Raw genomic sequence first — 6,536 nt, 5'->3', positions numbered from 1 at the left:
CCACCTGAAGAGCAGCTTGCTACCAGCCCGTTTCTTAGAGCCATGCACATTAGCTCCTCTGTATGTATGCAGTAAATTGGACCAGTAAGCTGTGTAGCAAGAGCCTACATCAGCCATTTTCTGCCACTAGATAGAGTAATGTGGGCCTCGTCTATGTTGCCATGCTAGAAAAGCTTTGGAAATTTCTGCTATATATGATTGTATGAAATGCAGTAATATCATTTCACAGAGAAATAAAGCTGAATGAACAAACTATTATAACATGAATGAACTATTTTCAGATACCACACGCTTTTGCCAGTCATCACATTATCCAGATTCACAGTTCTAGTGAAGTCACTGGGATCCCTGCAAATGACTTCAGCGAATTTGAGTCCACATTGACTTCTGCAGCCTGATATAAGTGAAACTGAGGATGGTATTTTCTACTCACAATTCATCCTTATTATACAAACAATAATAGAAAGTGTATGTTGTTTCTACAGTACTGTGGTCCCGCACCACTTCTTCAAATAAATTTAACAATTCTGTGCTGTACATCAGGATTGAATTCATTGAAACAGATTATTTTTATTTCTATTTCTAGCACACGCTGTTTATTACCACAGAATTTTAATCATAGGACAGCCCACGTTGGATGGGACATCAAAAGATGAAGTTCAATGTTTCATGGAAAAAAAAAAAATAGATGAAATAATCCAGCACCATGTTCAACTGCATCTTAAGCACCCCTGGTGATGGGAATTCTACCATAGAACCATACATTGGTTTGGGCTGGAAGGGACCTTAAAGCCCACCCAGCGCCACCCCCTGCCATGGGCAGGGACACCTCCCCCCAGCCCAGGCTGCCCTCAGCCCCATCCAGCCTGGCCTTGGGCTCTGCCAGGGATGGGGCAGCCGCAGCTCCTCTGGGCAGCCTGGGCCTGGGCCTCACCGCCCTCTGAGGGAAGAATTTCCTCCTTCGCCCCCTCCCTCGCCCTGCTGCCCACGCTGCTGTTGGTGCAGCCCAGGGTACGGGTGGCTTTCTGGGCTGCAAGCACACATTGCCGGCTCATGTCGAGCTTCTCATCAACCACCACGCCCAGGTCCTTCCCCCCCCAAGGGGTGCTCTCAGTGCTTTCTCTGCCCAGCCTGTGTTTGTGCTTGGGATTGCCCTGGCCCAGACGCTGAGGTCGGGACAACCCGACCCTGTCCCTAAGGAAGTCGTTCCAGTAGTTGTAAAAAATTTCAAGACAAAACCTCTCCCACTCTATCTTTGTACTCTTTGCCCTCTGTCTTCTCCTGTGGTTTCTTGAGAAGAGAGAGCCTCTGTCAACTCTGGAGCTGCCCTTTAGGTACTGTAATAATGGGATCAAAGTCCCCTTCTAAAGGGTGAAAAGATCTAACCCCTTGAGTCTTTCCTTAGAGGACAGGTTCTCCAGCTCTTTGATCATCTTTCTGGCCCTCTTTTGGACCTCCAGTCTGCCCACATAATTTTTTAATTGTGGGCCTCTGTAGCTTTGAATTCCTACTCTTCAGTGTATCCTGGTATCCTGGTATTTCTTTTTTCTTTTTCTTTTTTTTTTAAACTAATTCAGATAAGGAATTTCGTAAGACTTTTAGAAAGCTTTCTCAGAAGCAGCTAAAGCTTCCCTTATGTATCATTTCTCTTTCTCTCCCCCAACTCAGAGATGCAATTCTGATTACCAATTTCAGGTGTCTCTAAGGCCAGAATATTGAATAATTTCCTTATGTTCCAGTTGCTCGCACACTTTATGCAGAGGAATAGATTAAAGCAGACAGTAATCATTTCAGGGAGACTCAAAAACAGCTATTGTTACAAGAACACCTTTAATCTCCTGTTTCTGATTTTGAATTTAAAAGGAGACAGAACCTGGATAGCCTTGAGTGCAAGAACAGCAATGAATCTTACTATTGCCTATTTAATTGTTGTGGACATAAATTTGAGTTACAACACTCAGATCAAACCTGATCATTTTCCAATTTCGAAAGTACATGGACTATCTACACTTTTTAAAGTATATGTACACATACACATAAATACAGTTAATATTTTTTATGTATATGTACATATATCTAATATGTACATGCACACATGGTGACTTTTGAACTGACATATACACAGAGCTACAAATAACACTTTCTTGTTGTCAGGGATGGAAAAAAAGAAAGAAAGAAAATATATATATAACAAAAAAATAACAACATAAAATAACAAAATAAAAAATAATAATAAGAAAAGCCATGTGAAGTAAACACTCTCTAGTATGCAAACCAGCCAAGCACCCTCAGAAGGTATTTTCCAGGAGGTTTGTAAAGGACAGGATGAATTGTTAATAGGAAGGTAGGGTTTACCTCTGATCTCTGCCAAGGAACGAATGTGATAGTGCCACTGCTATTAGAAAAATCGGTAACAGAGTAATTAATGCCAGTGGAATCAACCTGTGAGATAATGTACTTTATATACACATAGTCTAGGGCTCCCCTTGTACGCTCCACAACACAGGATATAGTGGAACCTTCATCAGCAGTCTGGAAGAAAGCAAAAATTTGGAACGTTTATTACTGTCAAAGTAAATCAAGGCAATTTCATTAAATAACACGAAAATATTTAATGCCAGACAAATGTTCAAGTAAAAAATTGCTGTCATGTTACTTTCAGCTCTTTTGGAGTGTTAGGAAGCTGAAACTGACCTTGATGCCAATCAGAACAATCCTAGTGGAATCTGCAAAAGTCTGATGCCTCCCTGAGGACTATTAAGGTAACAAATAACAATACACTGCAGTTCGTCCTGGACACAACCCCTTTCCTAAAACTATGCGTCAGAGACAGAATCAATATGCTTGAAATGTACCTGTCGAAAGCAAATGAAACTATTGCTTTATAATAACGTCAATATTGTAATTTTCCTTAGCAATAATTTAAAGAAAGATTTGGATCAGCACTTTCTCTAACCAGACACACTATGGATAGAAATAAACTATACCATCATCATTCAGAAAAACAGATTTTTCTCTTCTACTGTCCTCCTTACAATTCTGTATCTTCACAGATAACATGACTTCTGCAGCGACAACTTCACGTCTCTGGAATGAAGCTTTAATTGGTACTGACCTTCTATTTTAGAAAATAACGTTCATAAAATTAACATAGAAAATAATTTTATCTGAAAGTTATTGGAAAGGTTAAAGCTATCTTATGCATTAGATAAATTTCAGGGCTGCTTTGTAAGAAAGCATAGATACTGTGTGTGACTTCAGCTGCCTAGTAGACAGATATGCACAGTTAAACTACTGGTAAAAAAATGCTGTGTTCCTGCATCACCACTAAGAGCTCTAATACTTCCCTGGTGAAATGGACATATGATAGGTGCAAAACAATTACCGTGCCATATAATTATTTTTTTTCTTCATGGTTGGCTGATGATCTGTGGCATCACAGCGTATCAGAGGTACTTGAACCTGAAGGAATCTATTATCATAGCATATGGTAGGCACACAATAAGCAAACTGAACCAAACTGAAAACTAGTATCACTCAGGCAAGACAGTTATTTTAAAAACATCATAAGCACTTTGATTAAAAAAGAATGTAATTAAAGCTCATAAGAGTTCCCAAATGAAAACTATATTAAATTTTTTTTTCCACAAAATAATCCAATACCAGTAGAGATAGCTATCATGTTATTCCCCCTTATAATTGATTAAAGAAGTAAAGAATGATTTATGTTTATTTCAAGCCTCCTCAAAAAGTAGCAAGTTTACACTCTGCATATAGAATGGATACCACTGAAAAAAGATTTCATCTGTTAAAACTAAAACAACAAAAAAAACCACTACTAAATCAACCAACTGACATCAAACATATGCAAATTATAACTTAGTTTATGACAGCAAATGAAGGTGGAAAAATCCATAACACTTTGTCATTGCATGATCTCTAGTAAAATTATCTCAAACACATCATGTGACACAGAAAACTAAAATAAAAATCTTTGCAATAATCCATTCTCAAAAAAAAACCAGAGAATTAAATCTTACATTTTAACTGGTAACTCAAATGTAACAGAAGTGAAGGTAAAATATTTTTCTAGAAAAAAAAAATTAAGCCTTAGTCTTCAGTTTATATAGTAAACTAAATTTTCTTAACCATTTTTTTCTTTAGTTTTTTAAAATTATATAGTAAATCCCAGTGGAACTGAGGTTGTATTAACAGAACATATGCATCTCCAAATCCTAGGAAAACTTTGCTTAACCACAAAAGCAAACACTGCAAAATCTAGGGTTTGTTCAGGTCACTTGGTCCTGCCATTTAGCTTTCTGTGCCTGAAATATCACCTACAATTTCCATTATGACCACCTTACCTCAGGGATACATGCTCCAGTGAAGCCAAATAAACCATTAGCATTATCACTTTTCTGTATTCTTAATCTTGCTGTGGTGTTTTCTTGTGAAATTCGAGCTCCACCACGCACAGAAATGAGCTTTAGTATGAATAATTCTTCTCCTTCTTCCTCTTTGTCATCCTTTGCAGACACGATGAATGATTTATTGGCCTCTCCTTGCCAATACTCCAAATACCCAGAGACAGGGTGGACATCACTTTTTGCAGGAGTTGCATGAAGTTCATAGATCTCTGCTCGTGTCAACTTACGCTCATAAAGCCTTACATCCTGCATTAACCCTGTGTACCTACTGCTGCCGTTGATTCCTGCTCCAATTCTTACTATTCCTGGACCTGAGAAGGAAATTATAATTTTTTCTCATGTTATTGTATTTGTATGAAACAGTCAGCAACTGACTACCTGTTTTTCTTAAAAACCAATGGTAAACTGTTCATTGTCCCTGGATGAGGAATCATATTGATCTTGAGATCCAAAATCAGGAGGTTCCTTGAGCCTCATCTCAATGTTACAGGTAAGTCCTCACAGGCCAAACAATTCCATCCTATGCTGTCCAAGTTTTTCATCCTATTAGTTCTAGCAGCACATTATCATCATCCCTCATTTTTATAAGTCTTAGAGACTTGAGGCTCCCTCTTTCCTCCACAGATTTTCAGAGCAGAACTGCAACCCCTTTTAGCCCTTGTTTTGCTGAACAAATCCTACTTTGTTTCCCTCTGCTAGGGCAGCTGATCCATTCTGATGATACTCATGATTACTGCATTAACCCTTCTGGACATCCATTTCATCCACCACACTGTAATTCCATGCAAATTCCAAACTCTTTTTACAACAGCATTTATATTTCTCTGTCTCCAAACTATAGGATCACAGCTGCCTCATATTCATTCCTACTCTATCCTGTTCTGTGCCATGCTATGCTCTTGTGCTAAAACACACACATCAGCTGTTTTCAGTTGCCTTTCAGAAAACGAAAGAAAACAAACAAACAAAAAAAGCTGTGCTCTTCAGTGTATTGTCATACATATGACACTGAGTGGCAGTTGTAGAGATGAGCAACCACAGGAACTGATAAAAGTCCCAGGGCACAAAGTGGAGGATGCTGAGAAAAACTGGGCTGCTATGCACACCACTGTGTATTACCCAACATTCAACGGAGAGAGATGACATACTTGCCTTACTATTGCATTATCCCCAGACACACGCCATCCCCACTAATAAAGAAAATTTACAGCACAGACATATCCTTCTAGCAATAAAAGCATAATTGCATTTCACATATATTTGTTCTAGAAACCGAGGGAGGGAAAAAAAAAAAACCTCTCAGCCTCTCAGCTTAGCTACAGTACTGCAAGTGTGATGGAAATTACTAATTGCAGAAGTACTATTCTTTTTACAAATGGAAAATTTGATTTCTTAAACTTCAACCTGGAATTTTAAAAGCAGAAATAAAATAGTACACCATACAATTAATAGTCCTCTACTCTCACTCAACATCGCAGCAGTTTGAATTTTTTAGAACATTCACACAATTTCCATAGGCTTTCTGAAAATCCTCAAAGAATTCTTATCCATTCCTTTCAATTAACTTAACAGATATAATCATTTCAGTGTATTTCTTCCACCTTTGAAGTGGCTAGACTATGCATTTCAGAGCTTTATATATGGAGAAAAATAGCAAAGGCTCACCATCAAGAATTGCTTCTCCTTTTAGACTCTTCATTCCTCCCAGAACTAGAATTCCATCAACGTAAAATTCAATTATACTTTCATCCAGAGTAATCAGAACGTGAAGCCAAGTATTCTCATCCAGGTATTTCATGACTGATGTTTTAGCCATGTATGTCATATTGGACCCTAATGCTGTATAATGAAGCACTACAGAAACATGAGAATCATTTGTCTGAATTTTCACACCATAATATAAAGTCCCATTATCGTTATCCTTTTCAACTATATAGCCATCTGTACTGACATTAGGAATTAACCAAGCTGAAAATGTAAAATTGGTTACTGCATTATTTCCATTGTTATGGGTATTCAGGACCGATAATGCCAAATGCATCCTCTTTTCCACTGAAATACAGAGCGTCTGTTCCACTGTGATGGCGCCTCATGTGGGGCTGTGATTGT

General features: G+C 38.2%; 1 long non-coding RNA gene across 1 annotated transcript; it reads right to left on the bottom strand.

Annotated features, from left to right (window-relative positions):
* Positions 1–1,878: 1,878 nt before the first annotated feature.
* On the bottom strand, positions 1,879–6,246 carry LOC310891540. Its single transcript, XR_014577623.1, has 3 exons — positions 6,093–6,246; positions 4,365–4,738; positions 1,879–2,532 (listed from the first exon to the last, which is right to left on the bottom strand). It is a non-coding gene; the product is annotated as an uncharacterized lncRNA (long non-coding RNA).
* Positions 6,247–6,536: the final 290 nt, after the last annotated feature.

This window comes from Anser anser, assembly GCF_964211835.1.
Source record: "Anser anser genome assembly, contig: HAP1_SCAFFOLD_131, whole genome shotgun sequence".
In the NCBI taxonomy this organism is placed as follows: domain Eukaryota; kingdom Metazoa; phylum Chordata; class Aves; order Anseriformes; family Anatidae; genus Anser; species Anser anser.
Note: the sequence above shows the minus strand (reverse complement) of the source record. Positions and strands in the feature narration are given on the sequence as shown.